The sequence below is a fragment of the Balaenoptera physalus genome, assembly GCF_965194825.1.
Source record: "Balaenoptera physalus genome assembly, chromosome: 10".
NCBI classification, from domain to species: Eukaryota; Metazoa; Chordata; class Mammalia; order Artiodactyla; family Balaenopteridae; genus Balaenoptera; species Balaenoptera physalus.
In genome coordinates, this window is record NC_138889.1 from 11,639,030 (window position 1) to 11,657,417 (window position 18,388).

Consider the following 18,388-nt stretch of genomic DNA (forward strand, 5'->3'; position numbering starts at 1 on the left):
CCTGGGCTTTTCTCAAAAATGGAAACCCTACCTCTAATATTATACATATTGAGCACAGTGTGATCAAAATATTATCTGTGCCTTAAATCTCCTGGACCCTAAAAATACAAACATCTTTAAAAACTAAAGGGAAAAATAGCATCTTTGGCATGTTAGAAGAACAACTTAACCAAGTATCAAGCGAAAGGTCACAGGTGTGTGTATATGGAAGATAGGATATAGCTCTTCTACTTCTCTTCACCCATATGCCCTCAGGCTGATTTAAAATAACCTCTAAAATGGCAGGGTATGGTCCAAAATACAAAAGTCATTTTCAATCCTCTCGTTCATTGAAAACAGTTTCTTTTTCAAAAGCATATACTCCATTGAGATGCTACAGTTTAGTAGCAGACATACCTTTCAAGGGTTTATCGCTTTGTAAACTCTTTTAGATTTGTATTTTCCCCTCCAAATTGGGAGAACAAAGTGGAGCTGCCCCTTTTTAAGTAAATAGCACACCTTCCCCTACCTAACTGTATGAGGCCTTCAGAGAGAAAATGCTTATTTAACTTCCTTTGCAGCGTAGGGTTCCTAGTCCTCAAAAGAAATATGACACACATTAGCACTGGAGAAAGTCTTCATTTTGCTAATCAACCAGCACAGCAAACTGTTCTTGTGATATTTGGGGAAGCAAACAGAAAGCTCCTAATAGTTCGGTAAATTAGCAAAGAGGTGGCATTTGGATATGGTGTTACATGTGCAAGGAGTTGTGTTTTAAAATAAGCAGATCTGAAAAATGAGGATTCCATCGATAGAGGGATGCTTTGATGAAGCTCTATTTTCTCCCCAGATTTATTTTTCTAAGGCAGGGGGCATGTAGGCACTAGTCCATTTATATAAACTTGCTAGGCTAACTGTACATGTTTAGAATTTCCTTGAAAAATAATTATCTTATTTTGACAGTTGGTGTTTTAAGGATAGCATAAAACTCCCAAGAATATTCTAAGAGAAGTGATGTGATAATCCAGGGCTGGATTTTTTTCCATATTCATTTAATGTAAAATTCTATGGAAGAGAAACAGTGATGATTTGGCAACAATTCCTCCTCTACTCATTTCTCTGAGTGTAGGTCTGGAAGGGTGGAAGAGGAAGTGTAAAATGCCTACCCCAGAACTGCTAACAAGAAAGTTTGTGGGAGGGTATTAAAAGGGAATCTAACAAGGAACTATATTCAATATCCTGTAATAAACCATAATGGAAAAGAATATGAGAAAGGCTACATGTATTACTGAATCACTTTGCTGTACAGCAGAAATTAACACAACATTTTAAATCAACTATATACTTCAGTAAAGTAAATTAAAAAAATAAAAAAGAGTCTAAGATTAGGCTTCCTTCAAGAAGTGAGCGATTTTGTAATGCCTCTCTAACCTTCAGTCCCTTTACCTAGTCTCCATCCCTTTGGGTGTTCTTGTCCCCACACTTGCCCCGGCCACTGGCAAGGTAGAACTAAAATAAAGCCCAACAGGAATCACAAGTGCCTTGACCCCAGTGAAAGCAGCTCACCCAAGCATAAATCAAGAACTCATAGAATAATTGTTCAACCTCTTGGAGGAAACAGGTTACTGTTACTGCTGCAAAATCTTTTCCCAAGAAGCTAAAGTCGTTTGACTGTCACAATCTAATTCATTGTCATACCTTTGAAAGAGTTTTGTTATTTTTTCCCCCCTGACATAAGGGGAAAAAAATAAGGGGAGACTGAGGACCAAAGGGAGTTTTGGCTTATCCAGCATTAAAAAACACATGGTGCTGAATCCCGAGACAAAGACCTGATCTTCCTAGCTCATCTCCTTGTGCCAGCATGCATCACTTTTCAAGGGTACACTTGAGATCTTAGAGGAATTCAGTGGCTGCTCTGGGTTGGTTGGTGGGACCCTACTGCCCTTAAGAAGTTAACAATCAAAAGGAAAAGTTGTTTCAATATGGTGCACTTGGCTGGAACCAATTTCCTGGTAGAGAGAATCAACCCTTTTGCCCACTTGAGACATTTTGAATAATTTAGAGCTTTCTTTACACATAAAGCATTAACCAGGTAGGACCTATGGACATTAAGATGGTTAATGCTAGAAGTGTTGAAACTTCTCAAAATGTTTGTTTCTTTTCACTCCTTGCAAATCTGAGAAATGATCTGAAATGGCAACTCAAGTCTGTAGCATGGTGATCTTAACTAAGACCTGTCCTTTCTATATTAGGACTAGTTATTCTGGATATTCCAGACCACTCCATTTTATACAAATGAACTTCAGTTGTAGGAATAATCAGTCGGAATCATTCAAGCCCAGACCAATCTTTTTTTCTAGTGTCAGATTTCACAAAACTAGTCTGTACTGTTGCCTCAGTTCTTGATTTCATTTTGTTCTTCTTGATGGAGCCTTAAAATACTGCGTTGCAACTAATCATACAAATGACCTCACTGCAGAAAGAAAATGATCTATCCTAGATCATAGAATTTTAGAGTAATCATGATTCTGGGGACGTTTAAATACAGTGATAATATGTGAATTAAAGTTCACTTACATCCTGTGTCAGGGTCATTATTTTCTGCCTCCAAGTAATTTCATACCTAAACCTACCTGGAAGAAACCCTAAAATTTTTTGACATCTCTGCTATTGTGATATATGATGATGGTGGCCATGCTTTGCATCCCTCCTCCCAGTTGATGTGCTATGATCAATGTTGAGCTTGTTCTTTTTATTTAACTCAAGTTAGTGTAATTTCCCAGCTTCTAGGAAAACTATTTCCTCATTGGTTGCTCATTACCTAACTTAATGTTTTGGATGATGGTGTCAGCTAAGTTGTGCCCAGGCATTCAAGAATCGTTGGGTAATTTATAAACTTGTAGAAGCATATTTGTGTTATTTTACTTAAACAGTGGAGAAAAAGAGAGCTTTTGTCATGTTTGTGCTTTCTAAAAGCATGGTAATTATTATTACTGCCTAAAATAAAACCTACCACACAGTGTCTTCCTAACTTTTATTTTAATAATAATGTGAGCTTGGATTTATTTTCATAAATATCATGATATTTTAGTTTAGTTTTTAAAAACAAAATTCCAAAACCCTTCAGTTGTGTATAAAGCAATGTTTTTCATTATCCGGTAGGCCTAGGTATTATGAATGCATTGAACAGTGATCCAACCCTCAGCTTTGTTGGACTAGAACTTATCACATAAGTAGACATTATGTTTACTCCTGGTTGAGGTTAGTATGGCACATGCCATTCTGGTGAACACATTGGGACAACTGGAGAGGAGGGAGATGGCTGGTCCAGAGAAATAAGCTGGGGATTGGAAAGTGACAGATGCAGACTTTCTAGTGACGTGACGAACCATGCTGAAGAGCAGGATATATGCAGGATGACAGTTGGAGTTGGGGGATGGCCGCTGAAAGACTAAGTCCCTCCTTTCCTGGAAAAACAGCCGAGAGGGACACTGCATCCTCTCAAGGCAGGCCTAAACTTATTCAGGAATATTCAATAAGAATGTGTTGATGGGGCTTCCCTGGTGGCGCAGCAGTTGAGAATCTGCCTGCCAAGGCAGGGGACACGGGTTCGAGCCCTGGTCTGGGAAGATCCCACATGCCGCGGAGCAACTGGGCCCGTGAGCCACAATTACTGAGCCTGCGCGTCTGGAGCCTGTGCTCCGCAACAAGAGAGGCCGCGACAGTGAGAGGCCCGCGCACCACGATGAAGAGTGGCCCCTGCCTGCCACAACTAGAGAGAAAGCCCTCGCACAGAAACGAAGACCCAACACAGCCATAAATAAATAAATAAATAAATTTAAAAAACAAAAACAAAAAAACCCATTGACTTAAAAAAAAAAAAAAAGAATGTGTTGATGGACAAATATTTTGTTGAATGTTTGCTGTCAGTCCAGGACTAGAGGAGATGTTGTTGAAATTGTGAGAGGGGTAAAAGATGCAGTGAGGGCTTCCCTGGTGGCGCAGTGGTTGAGAGTCTGCCTGCCAATGCAGGGGACACGGGTTCGAGCCCTGGTCTGGGCCGCAGAGCAACTGGGCCCGTGAGCCACAATTACTGAGCCTGCGCATCTGGAGCCTGTGCTCCGCAACAAGAGGGGCCGCGATAGTGAGAGGCCCGCGCACCGCGATGAAGAGTGGCCCCCGCTTGCCACAACTAGAGAAAGCCCTCGCACAGAAACGAAGACCCAACAAAGCCATTAATTAATTAATTAATTAATTTAAAAAAAAAAACAAAAAAAACTTTAAAAAAAAAAAAAAAAAAAGATGCAGTGAGTGTCCTTGAAGAGCTTATCACCTGCAAAGAAATCACCAGTAAATTCAGTTCAGTTATTCCAGAACCTTTGTGGGTGGAACTGTTTGTCAGGCACTGTGCAGCATGCTACAGGGCAGAAAAAGATAAAGACATAGTTCCCAGCCCTAGTGTACTCACAGTCTTAGGTAAGGTTATGAACTCAGAAACAGGCTTTTGCAGTAGAAGGTGATACTGGCAGTGTGCTGTGGTGGCAGAAGGAAGTCACTGCTGCTTCTTAGAGCTGGTAAATGCTTACCGAGGGGACGGTATCTAGTCTGGGTCTTTTTTTTTTTAAATTTTTGTTGGAGGATAGTTGATTTACAATGTTGTGTTAATTTCAGGTGTATAGCACAGTGAATCAGTTATACATACATCCACTTTTTTTTTAGATTCTTTCCCCATACAGGTCATTACAGAGTATTGAATAGAGTTCCCTGTCCTATACAGCAGGTTCTTATTAGTTATCTGATATTTGGTAGTGTGTTTCTGTCAATCCCAGTCTCCCAATTTATCCCTCCCCCCCTTATCCCCTGGTAACCATAAGTTTGTTTTTTACATCCGTGATAATCTGGATCTTGACTGAAGTGTTATTAAGTGCCCAGTAAGATTCCAGACTCTTGCTTGAGGCTGCGGATTCAAAGAAGGATAAGATGGTGTCTGTCTTTGAGGAGTTCACGGTCTAAATTAGAAGACAAACGGGTTATGAACCTCCCCCCTCCCCCCGCCCCCGACACACACACAGAGTAGAATAGGGTGTAACTATAACAGAGGTATGAACAGTTACTTAGGGGACCACAGAAGGGACCCGTATCCTATTGGAGGGAGTCAAGAAAGATGGCCTACCCGAGCCGTTACTCAATATATGAGCACTGTGAATACAATGAGATGAGGGTGTAGAGAAGGGAATAACTAACTCTGCCTGGGAGAGGGTGAAAATCAGTGAAGACTTTGTGGGGGAGATGCCATTAGTCTGGACATTGAAAGTCAAGTGGGATTTTCCCAGGTAGGGATAGACAAGAACAGAAGGGAATCCCAAGAAGGTGAGGTGGCGTCAATCAAGACCCGGGGTTGTGGAAGGATGTGGTATGTCTAGAGGAACAAGGTCAAGTTTGGTTTGGCTGGAACCCATGGGGCATGGAAGGAATGGGGGGAAACCCAGTCAGGAAAGTGGCCTGTAGCCAGAACGTGAAAGCCAAGACTAAAGAATCTCTTGTTTGTTTGCTTGTTTCTGAGAGGTAGTGAGGAACCATTATAATTGGAGGTTTTGAAAAGTAATTTGGGCAGTAGAGGGGGATTGGAGAGGAGAAAGGTTCAAACAGTGGTTCTCAGCAGTGATGGGCAATGTATCAGAATAACCTGGGAAGCTCTTGCAGGATACACAAGCCCAGTTTTTTCCTTAGTCTTCTGTCTTTTCCCTCAGCTGAGTTTCTGATGGCATATGAGGTGATGGAATGGTAAATAGGGGTATTTTGAAAAAGCTTGGGGGGTGATACTGATACATTCTGCCCTCTGCTATTGCATTACTCTTACTCTTAAGTCAAGAGATGCTCCAGGAAGGCTGAGACAATGGAGATGAGAAAGGCTGATTTGAGGGATGCGTGAGAGTTGGAATTAATAGGATGGATTGGAGGAGGCTATGGTGGAGAAGAAACAAGATAAATACTTAGGTATCTAGTGCAAGCAACTGAGAAACTATAGACTGAAATGAGCCCACAAAGAGGAGAAGGTTTGACAAGATTGTGGATTCTACTTGAAGTATGTAGAATTTGAGGTCTCTGGAGGCATTTGGTAACATATAAGCTGGAGTTCAGGAGAGCTTAAACCACACACACCCAAGTCAATTATGCAGCAATAGAAAACACCACATCAGTGTTTTTTAAAAGGCAACAGAAAACCAGAGACAAGGGAGATTGTGTTGGCTGGAGCAGACAGGTACGTCTTTGTGGAAAAGTGGAATATGAGTTGCATCTCAAGGCATTAATAGAAAATTCAACTTCAAAGAAGAAGAGATTAAAAATGGAGATTATGTGCCAAAAAGTATGGGGTAAGAAAGAAAAATGCTGTTTCAAAAGGGCAGGACAGTAATATAAATGACTTAATAATAAAACCTAATATACCCTCATTTATTTTTCACTCCTAGAAGGAGCCATTATTATTCACAATTTATAGATGAAGAAATGGGTTCAGAGAGGTTAAACAAATGACCCACATGAGGCCAAGTGGAACAGTGGATCCTTTAACCTAGACTCTTGTTCTGATCCGTGGGGTTACGTGTCCTTAAAGGCAGGGTTCATTTCTTATATGTTGTTAAATACCTCCTGGCTAATGTGTAGCCTGAAAATAGAGTAGACCTGCAAAAGATATCTGTTGAATTACGGAAATGAATCAGTTCTTTTGTGTATCAGTTTAGTTATTTGCCATCTACACTTAAGACTGAATGTGGAATGTAACATTATAGGACTGAACAGTACCTTAGTAATTTTACAATCCAACCAGGTCACTTTATAGAGGAGGAAATTCATTCTCAAGAAAGGAAGTGACGTACCTAAAATCTCACACCCGGTTATTAGCAGAGCTGAGCCAGTACCTTGACTTCGACTTCTGTACCCAAGGCTTTTCTCTTGTAACATTCCATCCCAGGGAACCATAACACGTCTCCCTCTTCTGAGCTCTCCAAAGCTTGATGGAAATGAAAAATGTGGATAGGACATAAGAGGTGATTTGATAGGTGAGAACTTTGACTGTCTTTGTAGCCATCCCATCCAATCTTGTATTTAATGGCATGAATAAGAGAAGGCTGACACAGAAATCAGACACAGGAAGTAATGAGCAATTCAGATGAGAAAAGAACAAGCGTTAACAGTGACAAACAAAGGTTAAGTGAGGTAGAGACTTTTTCCACGTGTTGTCATGGAATGCTGTGGAGTCACCTGTGTTTTGTTATCTTTTAAGTGCAAAACATGGTCTCACCTACCCAGGACAGATGAGAAGAAATACCATCCCAGGCTAGAGAACTGATGAGGGAGCGGTGCAAGGCACAGTGGAAAGGGTCCAGGGCTGGGATTCGGGACCCCTGGGGATGCTCATGAGCTGTGTGATTTGGGGGACTTTGCTCTTTCAGGTTTCTTGTCTGTGAGCGGGAGGGTTAGATTAGGTCTGTCTAGCTTTTGTCTGTCACTGGAGCTCTCAGCTAAACCTCTGCCCACAGCTGACGAGCCCCTCCTTACCAGCGAGTGGGTTGGGGCAGTGACTTGGGGCGGCTCTGCATCGTCATGGATGTGGGCTCCTAAGGGTGAGCAGAGCCCCTGGGGCTGCAGGAGCATTGAGCGGCAGCCTCTGTGCTCAGTCAACGCCGTGTGGGTCCACTTGGCTCCTCCGTTACCTTCAACTTGAGCTGCTGGTATTCAGCGGAAACCCCACCTCAACCAATCAGCAGCGGGGAGCCCCGTCTTCTCACCTGATCCCCGGCAGCCTGTCCTCGGGGCCTCAACTCTGCTTCTGGGCCTCTGCCCTTTACCTACATTCTGGATAAGGACCATTGCTAGATCTCACTCTTTATCTACGTATCCCATCCTGCCTCTCGAGTTCTACCCCTTTGATTTTTTTTATGGCTCATTTTTTTTTCTTTTTAAAAATTTATTTTTTTAATTAACCTACAGTGAAACTGACTTGCTTGCACAGTTCTATGAATCTTAACACATGTATACATTCATGTAATCATCACCAAAAGCAGGGCACAGAGCAGTTACATCAACTGCAGAAAATTCTTTCATGCTCTTCCTTTGTAGTCATCGCCTCCCCTCACCCCCAGACCCTGGCAGTGCTGAGATGTTGAACGTGTTGTACAAATGGAACTTTTTCTTGAGAATAGCTTCTTTCACTCAACCTTCGAGGTTCATTAGTGTTGTTGTATGTATCCATAATTTGTCCTTTTTAAATTGCTGAGTGATTTTCCAGTGTATGGATGTAACATATTTGGTTTATCCATTCACTGGCAGAAGGACGTTTGGATGGTTCCCAGTTTGGGGTGGTTATAAATAGAGCTGCTATAAATATCCATGTACAGGTGTTTGTGTAAACATAAGTTTTCCCTTCTCTGGGGTAAATGCTGAGAAGTCACAGTGCTGGGTTGACCCCCTTAATTTTGATCACTTCCCACTTTTGAACTAGGTTTGCCCCTCCCGTTGGATTTCTGATACTGGACTCACTCAGCTGCCTTCCCTCTTCCTCAGATGAGCGGGCCCATCTACCAGTGCATTTCTGGTTCCATCTCTTCCCTCCCCTGGTCCTCCTCTTTCTGGCTAGGAGCTCCCAGCACATAATAAAACTGGAGCCCATTTTGATTAGTCTAAATCTTTTTCAGCTCTGAATTTGTGGTGATTTGGATTATTGCACCAGTTTTGTAGTGCCCTCTGCTGGCTGATTCACAAAGCTGGCTTTAGGCCTATGCTAGGGGAGAACTTGGTAGGTGCCATGGGAAAAAGAAAAATAATTGGGAAGGGACGTGGTTGTGGCGAACTAACATTGTCGTGACAGCCTGACGGGGACTCTTCCTGTATTTGATGCTACACATATAGAGAAATGCTGTAATATTTTTGTGGAACCCTACAATATTGTGCCTGTCTTCTCAATTGTGGGCAAAGATGGGCTGTCTGGAAAGCTGGACTCAGCCTGGAGCCTGTTACCCAGATTGCTATTTTGTGAAGATATCCGCATACAAATGACTCAGATCTAAACATTCAAAAATGCTCTTGGAGGGCCATCTGGTTCTTGTTGGTTCTAAAAGCCTCATTCAGCCTGGTAGATGGATCCAGTACAAAAGATAGTGAGGGCTCTTCATTCAGGTTTAAATAGGTTCCACTGACCAAGAAGAGAAGCAGCCTTTTAAAAATAGCCGATACTGATGCTCCCAGAGCCGGAGGATGAAGATTGTGCCTCGTAGGTCAGCGGGGGTCCGATAAATATTTAATTGACGACCATGCACTTGCATGGAGGCTTTGGAACACACACACACACACACACACACACACACACTCACACACACAGAAACACAATTTGGTATCATCATGGAACGCGTGATCATTTGTTTGGGTATCTGAAACAGGCTGGGAATTAGGCTGACCCAGCATGTCAGGCAGTGAGGTCTGTCCGAACCTCGGGATCCTCGTGATGTGTCATATTTAATTCGTGAAGACAGCGCTGCCAGCCTTGCAATTTGAATGGTGGTGCTGATGGATTTGCCATTTTGCACTCGCTAGCTGCTGGCCTTTCTGATCAAAGGTATGGCCATACATTCTGTGACCAAGGGACAGGGAGTGTCTCCTCTCTGGGAGGCTGACAGGCTTGGAAAGGGAGGGAATCCTGTGCTCTCAGCCTCAGCTTTGCACTCCGACCGACTCCAGACAGAGACTGGGCATCTAGGGAGAAGGATGCTGGGTCCCGGGGGACATGAATTTGAGGCAGCCGCATCAGCAAGCAAAACGCATGACGTGGCGCTCGCTCCTTGATTAACCTTTTGTTTCCCTGAGCTTTACCTTTCTCATCTGAAAGTGGCACAAGGGGAGGTGTGCTGGTGCTTGTGCTTTCTTTAGTTTATGCAGACAAAACCACAGTATATCTGTCCTGTATCATGACAGTGTAATTCATACTTTAATGCTTTCTCACTCCTGAGGATGTCAAGTTATCGGAAGCAGGGCTTGCATCCTACTTCTCTATACCCCCAGCTCAGCACAGCACTTGGCCCAAAGAAGAGACAAAAAAGGGAGCTTGGTAAATGCTGTGGGTAGAGGTGTGGCTTTTTAAGGGCATCCATGAGTTTCATGAAGTTTTTAAATGTTGGGACTTTGGGAAAATCATTTCACCTTTGCCTCGGGTAATTTGTCTTTCTCGTGTGCCCTCTCAGTAGAGATGCTGGTTTTCCACATCCTGTCGGACTCATCTCTCCAGGACGGTAGCGCTCCAGGAAAAGTTCCCTACTGAAGGGGAACCAAGAGCCTGGAGGATCTCTTAGAAAGAAACTGGTAAGTCTTTACCAGCCATTTTCTAAACAAATAACTACAAAGTTCACCTCAGTATCCGCTGTCCCCATGTGAGAACACCAAGCAAAACCTCTTAACAGTCGAGAGTAAAAGTTAATGATTTGGAACTTTTTAGTTTGTCCCACTATGTCTCTCCTATGACAATGGCGCTTAAAATGATTTCTGACTGTTAATGGGGAAATTTCGCGTGATCGGTTTTATAAACCATCTGGTGAGGCTTATGGTCTGCAAGGAAGACTTGGCAGGACTCTGCAGGTGACCAGCTTTCTTCCACGTGGGCTCCCCTCTTCTCTCAGTGGTCCACACTTTCACAGAGTCTTAACATTTTTGTGAGTGGTTTCTGTCGGACCCTAAACCTAGCCTGGTCTCTTGCAGTGTAGCTGGGGCACCAGAGACTTAAGTTACCTCCTGATGAGTTTACTGACGATGGTGACTGCAGTGCCTGTATTCTTTAAAATTTTGGTAAAATACATATAGTATAAAAATTACCATCTCAACCATTTTTAGGTGTTCAGCTCCGGGGTATTAATTGCAGTCACGTTGTCACGTTACCATCACCACGGTCCATTCACAGAACTCTTTTCATCTCACAGAAGTGAAACTCTGCACTCGTGGGTCAATAACTGCCCATTCCTCCCTCTCCTGCCCTGGCAACTATCATTCTACTTTCTGCCTCTGTAAATGACAGGTGCTTTAAGTACTTCATAGAACTGGAATCATATAATATTTGGTTTTTTGATGACTGAATTATTTCCCTTAGCACACTGTCCTCAAGGTTCATCCATATTGCAGCGTGTATCAGAACTTCCTTCTTTCTTGAGGTTCAGTAATATTCCATTGTATGTATATATCACATTTTTTTTCATCCATTCATCTGTTGATGGACACTTGGATCACTTCCACCTTTTGGTTATCGTGAAAAATTCTACCATAAGCACAGATGTACAAGTATCTCTTCAAGACCCTATTTTCAATTCTTTTGGGCATGTACCCAGAAGTGAGATTGTGAAATCAAATGGTAGTTCTATTTTTAAGTTTCGGAGGCACCACCACACTGTTTCCCACACTGGCTGCATCGTTTTACATTCCGCCAACAGTGTGCAAGAGTTTTGATTTCTCCGCATCTTTTCTAACACTTAAACTTTCTGGTTTTTTGATAGTATCCATTCTAATGGGTGTGAGGTGGTATTTCATTGTAGTTTTGATTTGCATTTCCCTGATGATTAGTGATGTTGAGCATCCTTTCATGTGCTTATCCGCCATTTGTATGTCATCTTTAGAGAAATGCCTATTCAAGTCCTTTGCCCATTTTTGAACCGAGTTCTTTGTTTTGTGGTTGAATTGGAGGAGTTCTTTATATATTCTGGATCCCTTATCAGATACACAATTTGTAAATATTTTTCTCCGTTCAGTGGGTTGCCTTTTCACTCTGTTAATCGTGTCATTTAATGTGTAGAAGTTTTAAATTTTGATGTAGTCCAATTTATCTATTTTTTTTTCTTTTTCTGTTTGGCTTTTGATGTTACATCCAAGAAGTCATTACCAAATCCTGTTTCGAAACTTTTCCCCTACATTTTCTTCTAAGAGTTTTACAGTTTTCGGTCTTACATTTAGGTCTTTGATGTATTTTCTGCAGTGCTTGTTTTTACCCCTTCCTAGACACTGAATTTCTTGAGCACAGAGACTGTGGCTGTTCATCTTTTTATTCTTAGCACTTAGAATCTACCTGGCACATAGTAGGTGCTCCGTAAATTATAGTTGAATGGAACAACTTTATCAGACATGATGAGACTAAATCAAAGACTATATTTATAGTGATTTTCCATTTCCATAATAATAATTATAGCAGACTGTCTTGGGGACCCAAAAAGAAATCTCTGAAATAAAAAAATGTCATACCCGTTTCAAGGGCTTTTTGGCATTTTACTTATTTACTTTTTCCTGAGGATGTTTAATGGCATATTTGAATATTTGTCACGCTAATTGTGTTCTCATCACACTTGACCCCAGTGCCGTTCTCATGAGCTCTGTGCACAGTGAGCCCCCATCATGATGAGAACGACTGGTCAGGGTTGTTCTACCGTGCATGTGGGTCCCTGAAACCCTGCGTCAACCAGTGGAGGGGGTGGGCACCGGATTGCTAGCTGGCCTTGGGAGACTTATTCCACACTTCTGTGTCTCCCTTAGTTTCCTCATTTATAAAATGAGAGTGTGTACAAGTTTCCTTCTAGTTCTAAAATGATGAAAGTTTAGGTATTGGTGATCGATAGGACGTTTCAAATAGGAGTAGAAGTTCAGCCACTTCTGGGAAGAAATAAAGACAAGATTCACCCCCATCCGGCCTCTCCCCGAGGACCTTCCTGCCTCAGAAACGACCTGAGAGTTGGGTAGAGAGACCGCTGTGCCACCTGTGCTGTTATGTTCCTGCGCATGCCACACGTGAAGGCAGGGAGGGCAGGGGCTGAGTTGAAAACAAAATTCCTATTATAGTTGTTGTTGTTATTGAATCAAGGACGTCTTCTCCGCATCTCAGCCATTCCAGAGCCAGTTGTCCTGTGCCTGTATGTGTGTGAGGCACAACCAGCTTAAAAGATAAGAGAGCTCTTGTTTATACTATTAGCTGAAACCACGAGTACCACGCTATGCCCCAACCCCCGTACACCCCACACGTTTCCTGGGTGGGTTTCTGCCATGGGAGAGGCAGTTACAAGTGCAGCCTCCCTGGTGGCAACCCCTGCAGGAGGTGGCCTGAGGTGGACGAGTGTCTGGCTCTGAGGCCTGCCTCTGCTGTGGCCATCATTTGACCTTTCTGAGTCTGGGTAATGGGTTATCTTTACGGTGCCAATCAAACAGCAAGGCCTGGCGGGGGCATCAGGGAAATCTGAGTTCGCACCTCTACTGTTTCCATCTGAATGAGGTTTGGGGATGTGACTTACCCTCACTGGGAATGCGTTTCCACAAGTGTAGGGATTTTATCTGCTGTTCTGCATAGAGAATTGGGTTGTCGAAAGAAGGGGCAAAACTAACGTTTACTGAGCACCTTCTGTGTGCTGGGTCCTGTGTTATATGTTTATATAAATTATCTTGTTTAATGCTCAGTTGGCTCCATGAAGGAGCCATTGTTCGACTCCTCTTAGGATGGGAAAATTGGTGCTTGGAGCGTTGAAGTGCCTTGTTCAGAGCCACACAGCTTATACACAGCAGGAACAGGACTCCAGCGCACATCTCAATGATGTGGGTCTAAAGCCAGTGCCTTCCCCACATCATCAGACCTGGACATAGAGTAAAGTCAGTGTGTTCTGCACGAATGGGGGCCCCGTCTCCCCCTCCTTCCTCTGCCCACAGTGCTAATTTGCTTCCCTTCGGGCTCCTGAGAAGGGGCGCTCTCTCAGCCTTTGAGTCTTCTGGCCTTTACCTTTGCTGAAGAGCGGATACCACCTGTTTTCCCCAGAAGCCATATTTTCAAGCAAATGAAGTAACTTTTGGTTAAATTTGGGGGGTGGGGCAAAAAGGATCCCCAATACAGAGATGCAAGCACAAGTAAGGTGCATCTACCCGTGCTCCTGCCCTGCAGTCATTTCTTTTCCTCCCTCTTCCTTTTTCTAAACATATTCTTCAAATCCTCGTTTTCCTTGGGGGCCCTGGTAAGTGTGATCGTGTCCAGATTTCCACGCTGGGGCCCTGGGTCCACAAAAGGCCAAGTTGACGTCCATTCTGCGTCTGGCTTATTTGACGCCAGAGGAGTGCTGGGGTCTCCTGAGAAGCCAGGGGAGATTTGCTTCCTGCAGAGGTTTGGATAAGCCCCAGCTAATCTCCGTGGCTTCTTAAGGGCACACCTGCCTGTCTGCCAGCCAGCAGCCTCCTCGCTCATTTCCCGTGGGACAGCTGGGGTCAGAGGGCCTCCAGAGAGCCTTTTATCCCCCGCCGACCCACCAGGCCCCCCTCAGCAGCACTGGGTCCACACAGAAGACTTCCTTTGAGGGGAGGTTGAGACGTCCCTCCCCGAATGGGGTCTGGTGCCCTTTTCCTTCTTTCTGAGGCAGCTTGCTTGTTCCTTCCTTCTAAAAAGGCATTTAATTCAAGCTTTATCATGCATGGCTCAAACTTTATCCCACTGGGGTGAAGCTGATCTGAATTAGTTTCTGGGCTGCTGAGCTGTGAACACGTAATAGGTGCTCAGTAAATAAAGATGATGTCTGATTATGAGCTGCTTGGGCATCCAGGAAAGATACACTGTCAGCTTTCCCTGTGTTTCATCCCCGGAACGTAATAGTAACGCTGATCATATTAAAACGGCAGAGAATTCAAAAGTCATTTCTGTTTAGCTGTGGGAGTTAGAGGGTCTCTCCTCCCTCTTTTCCCAATGAAAATTGCGGAAAGTGAGAATCAAAACAATGGCTACTTCCTTTCCTCCCAAGATGGACTCTCTCCTGGACCAGCAGTGGGCACTGTGCATGCCCTCACCCCACCTTATTCAAGCACAGTAGACAGCTGTATCAATAAACAGCTATATCAGAAGGGATTGAGAAAGAAACTGAGCTTTTCGTTTCTAAAAGTTTAAAATTTTAGCTTCTAGTTTGAGTGGGTATGTGTACGTGCCAGGCTTTTTGGGTAGGTCATCTCAGTTGGTCCTCACAGCAGCACTTTGAGGTTGGTAGCATCATTCTGATTTTAAAGATGAAGAGACTGAGGTACAGAGAAGGGAAAGGACTTGCTCAACTTCACCCAGTGGTGAAGTCATGGTTCTCGTTCAGATCTGGATGGCTCCCGGGTCCCTGCTCTTTCCCTTTCACTCTGTGTTTCCCAGGGGTGGAACAATCGTGGCTGCGTTACATCTGCTCATCTGAGATGAGCAAATAGCCATTATCCACGAAAAGTTCTTTGGACATGAAAAGCTTCTCATTAAGTCTCTGGAAATGTGGAGTCAGCTAACCCAAACCTTCAAGTAATTGGAATGATTCTTGTATATTTCAGTTTTAGTTGAAAGAGAAAAAGGAGTGGCAACCCACTTAGTTTAGGAGTTTAGACAAAGCGTTTGCTTCTTGGATGCACATTTATTTCAGTATGATTTTTTTCAGCTCAATAATAATATACCTTGTGCTCTATTGACCTATGACTTTTAAAGTTTAGAAGGATGACCCAGAGGTGTGGCAAGGGCATACATCATTAAAGAGGACCGAGCAAGAGCATGGAAGGAAAGAGTACTGATTTTGAAAGTCTTAAGAACATTGGCTTGAACCCCCATGCAACCCATAGGTCCTGGCTCTAGGCAAGTCCATCACTGTAGCCTTCAGTTCCATCAGCTGCTAGGTAGGCATGTAGTGCCTCAAAAGGTCGTTGTGAAAAGTCAATGAGATAGCATGTGTATCAGTCACCTAGTGCAGGAATGTGCATTGTACCTGCTCAGTAAATGCTAGTTTTCTTCATAAAGCAGAAAGTTAATATTTAACCACAAGTAAGACAAAATGGGTATTGGTCACTTAGAATTTTTCCATTTTACTATTTGGGTAGCATCTGTGAAATGGGTCAAGAGGGCTGGGGAGACTCAAGACCATTTCCCTTGGCAGAAGGGCCCTGGGAAATGTGTTCCTGATGTGGAATTTATATCCTGGCAGTCGGCTCTCTGGCTCCTACGTTATTCCTGCTTCCGTCCGTGTAGGTCCTCATAATGATAGGCCATATATTGAACAACAGCAAGTGACAACAAAGATGTCGAGGTCTGAGTAACCCACAGTAGAATTTACCAGTTTATTGCTTTAACTCAACAACCCAATTTTCTCTAAGCAGACTCAGTCAAGGGAAGCAAATGGTGTAGTACTAGGCTGAAATCTCCTTGCTTTCTACATTTCTGTATAATCCATTATTTTATGCCTCCACTCTCTGCCTCAGTATCTCACTCGCCTTCAGAGGTACTTGTTCTTGTTCCTGTGAATCCAGACAGGCCAAGTGTGCGCCAGTAACCCTGACACGATGAAGAACGTGAGGAAGAGAATGGCCTCGAAACATGTTGTATTTGCAGATGAGTCCTTAACACTGGGGTTTAGATTACTGTCTGACTTTATAGCGAGGCAGACCTTGGTGTGAGTCCTTGACTCACTGCTTACAGTCTTTGAGCTTTAGTTTCCTTATTAGTCAGATGTATCTGGCTCATGTAATAAGTTCTCAATACATTTAAGTCATTACATGAAATTTGCTTTCTGTTTATCCTACTGTTAGTAACCTCATTTAGCTACATCCCAGTCTCTTCTGAGACTGACGTGTAGTTTATCCCCGTCATTCTAAAAATAGTTCACATTATCAGTGTTTTCTCCTTGGATTGGACAGATGGGGACTGCACTCTTTGGGGCTTCTCGGTTGAAGACAACACAATACGGTAACCATCCCCGGCTCCTGCTTTTTCTTTCCTTGCCTCTCCCTCATTCTGTCCCCGCAAGGAGTGGGGGGGAGTCCCAGTGACAAGGTCGACATGGCAGATGTAGGACTTCCATCAGGAGTCCTGCCCGTGGAGGACATTTTATTTAAATTTGCAATGATTTGCTTCTTACTGCAGATGCTTCTCTTTAGCATTATTGATCTCCTCTTTCTCCTGAGCCACGTCAGATGTCTTTGACCCTGGTTTGCACCAGGAGCAGTGGAGGGGCCGCCCGAGACCGTCTGGCATTGTGATTGAATTCAGTTCCTCTTTATGTTTGCATGGGCCTTTTTCGTTCTGCCTTGAAACGGGTTGTGCCATTGCAGGTGGGGTCCAGAGCCTGCATCCTTCGTGTCACGTCTCTCAATATGGTAACGACTTCTCTCGGGGTCAGAATCTCTTTCCTGGATGCATCAGCCTGTCCCAGGGTGGGAAGAACTCTCAAAGCTTGGGTTTCTTCTCTAGGAAATTGGCCAATATAGTTTCTGAATAAAACTAGGAGGGTCCTGGAGAAGACATTATTTAATGAGCACATATAAATGGAAATGATAGCATGAGATGAGAAGGAAAGGGGAATAAAGACTAAAAGTAAGGACGCCATCTTCTTTCTTTTTTCTTAGAGTTGAAAGTTTTCCTGAATTATCTCTAGGGCTTTAGTGAGAAAAGAAGTCAGGGGAATTGTTTCTTTACTGTTTTATATGACCCATCCAAAGAACAGCTAAAAATATTAGTCTCCCCAAATCTCTCTGGCCCATCACACTGCCCTGCTCCAGCATGCCACAGCCCGTGAACTCAAGCCCATTTCTTTTCTCTTTTATTCTGGATCCTGCATGATAACCCAGGACACCTGCCGTTTGTGCTGTCTCACGATTACTGCTTCTGGACACTTTGAAGCCTTGAGGTCCCTCAGAGAGAAGAGTAATAACCCTGGGGGAGATAGACTAGCCCTGCTTGAAGCGTTTAATTTTCATAAGAGAATGATGATAACTTAAATCAGTAGCAAATATATTGCAGAGAAATAGGCCCCTGGTTCACAGAGAAGGGATCAATAAAGGCTCTGCCAGCATGGTGAAGTAAATCAGGGAGTTGGGGTAATTACTTAAATTTTCTCAAGAACCTCTGCTCAGAAGGGGTTTAATTTGATTGCTTGCTTTAAATTTATTGTCCCCTCAATTCATCAACTTTATCAGATTTTACTTGTGTAGGCCCAATCTCCTCTCTCTGTCCATTTCTTTCTCTCTCTTTCTCCCCGCCCCCTTTCTGTCTCTCTCCCTCTCTCCCTGTCTCTTTTCCTGTGTGTGTGTGTGTGTGTGTGTGCGTGTGTGTGTGTGTGTGTATGTGTGTGTGCATATGTATTTTTCTAGGCAGCTGGAAATTGAGTGATGATCCTCTACCAATAATCTCTTCCTTAGTCTAAACTTCATTTCCTTCCAGGACTGGCAATATTATCAAAATTGTTAACAAATCAGTGTGTTAAATTACGGTTCCTAGGAGGTGAAAGACACATAGTTGACTACCACACCATTACCTTTAGTACAGTTCTTTCTGTATAATATAATTATTTTATGTTTTTGCTGGCATGGCTAGCACCAAGCATCCCAGTACATCACATACACTCTGTTGCTTTAA

At 43.3% G+C, this 18,388-nt stretch overlaps 1 long non-coding RNA gene across 18 annotated transcripts in view; it reads left to right on the plus strand.

Annotated features, from left to right (window-relative positions):
• Nucleotides 1-18,388, plus strand: part of LOC309637018 — a 277,223-nt gene that overhangs the window by 77,452 nt on the left and 181,383 nt on the right. For 16 of the 18 annotated variants that reach the window (XR_014250343.1, XR_014250345.1, XR_014250346.1 and 13 more), the window contains exon 2: nt 10,212-10,329. This is a non-coding gene — a long non-coding RNA (uncharacterized lncRNA). The remainder of the gene's footprint in view (nt 1-10,211; nt 10,330-18,388) is intronic. The other 2 variants (XR_014250344.1, XR_014250358.1) reach the window with 1 other exon arrangement.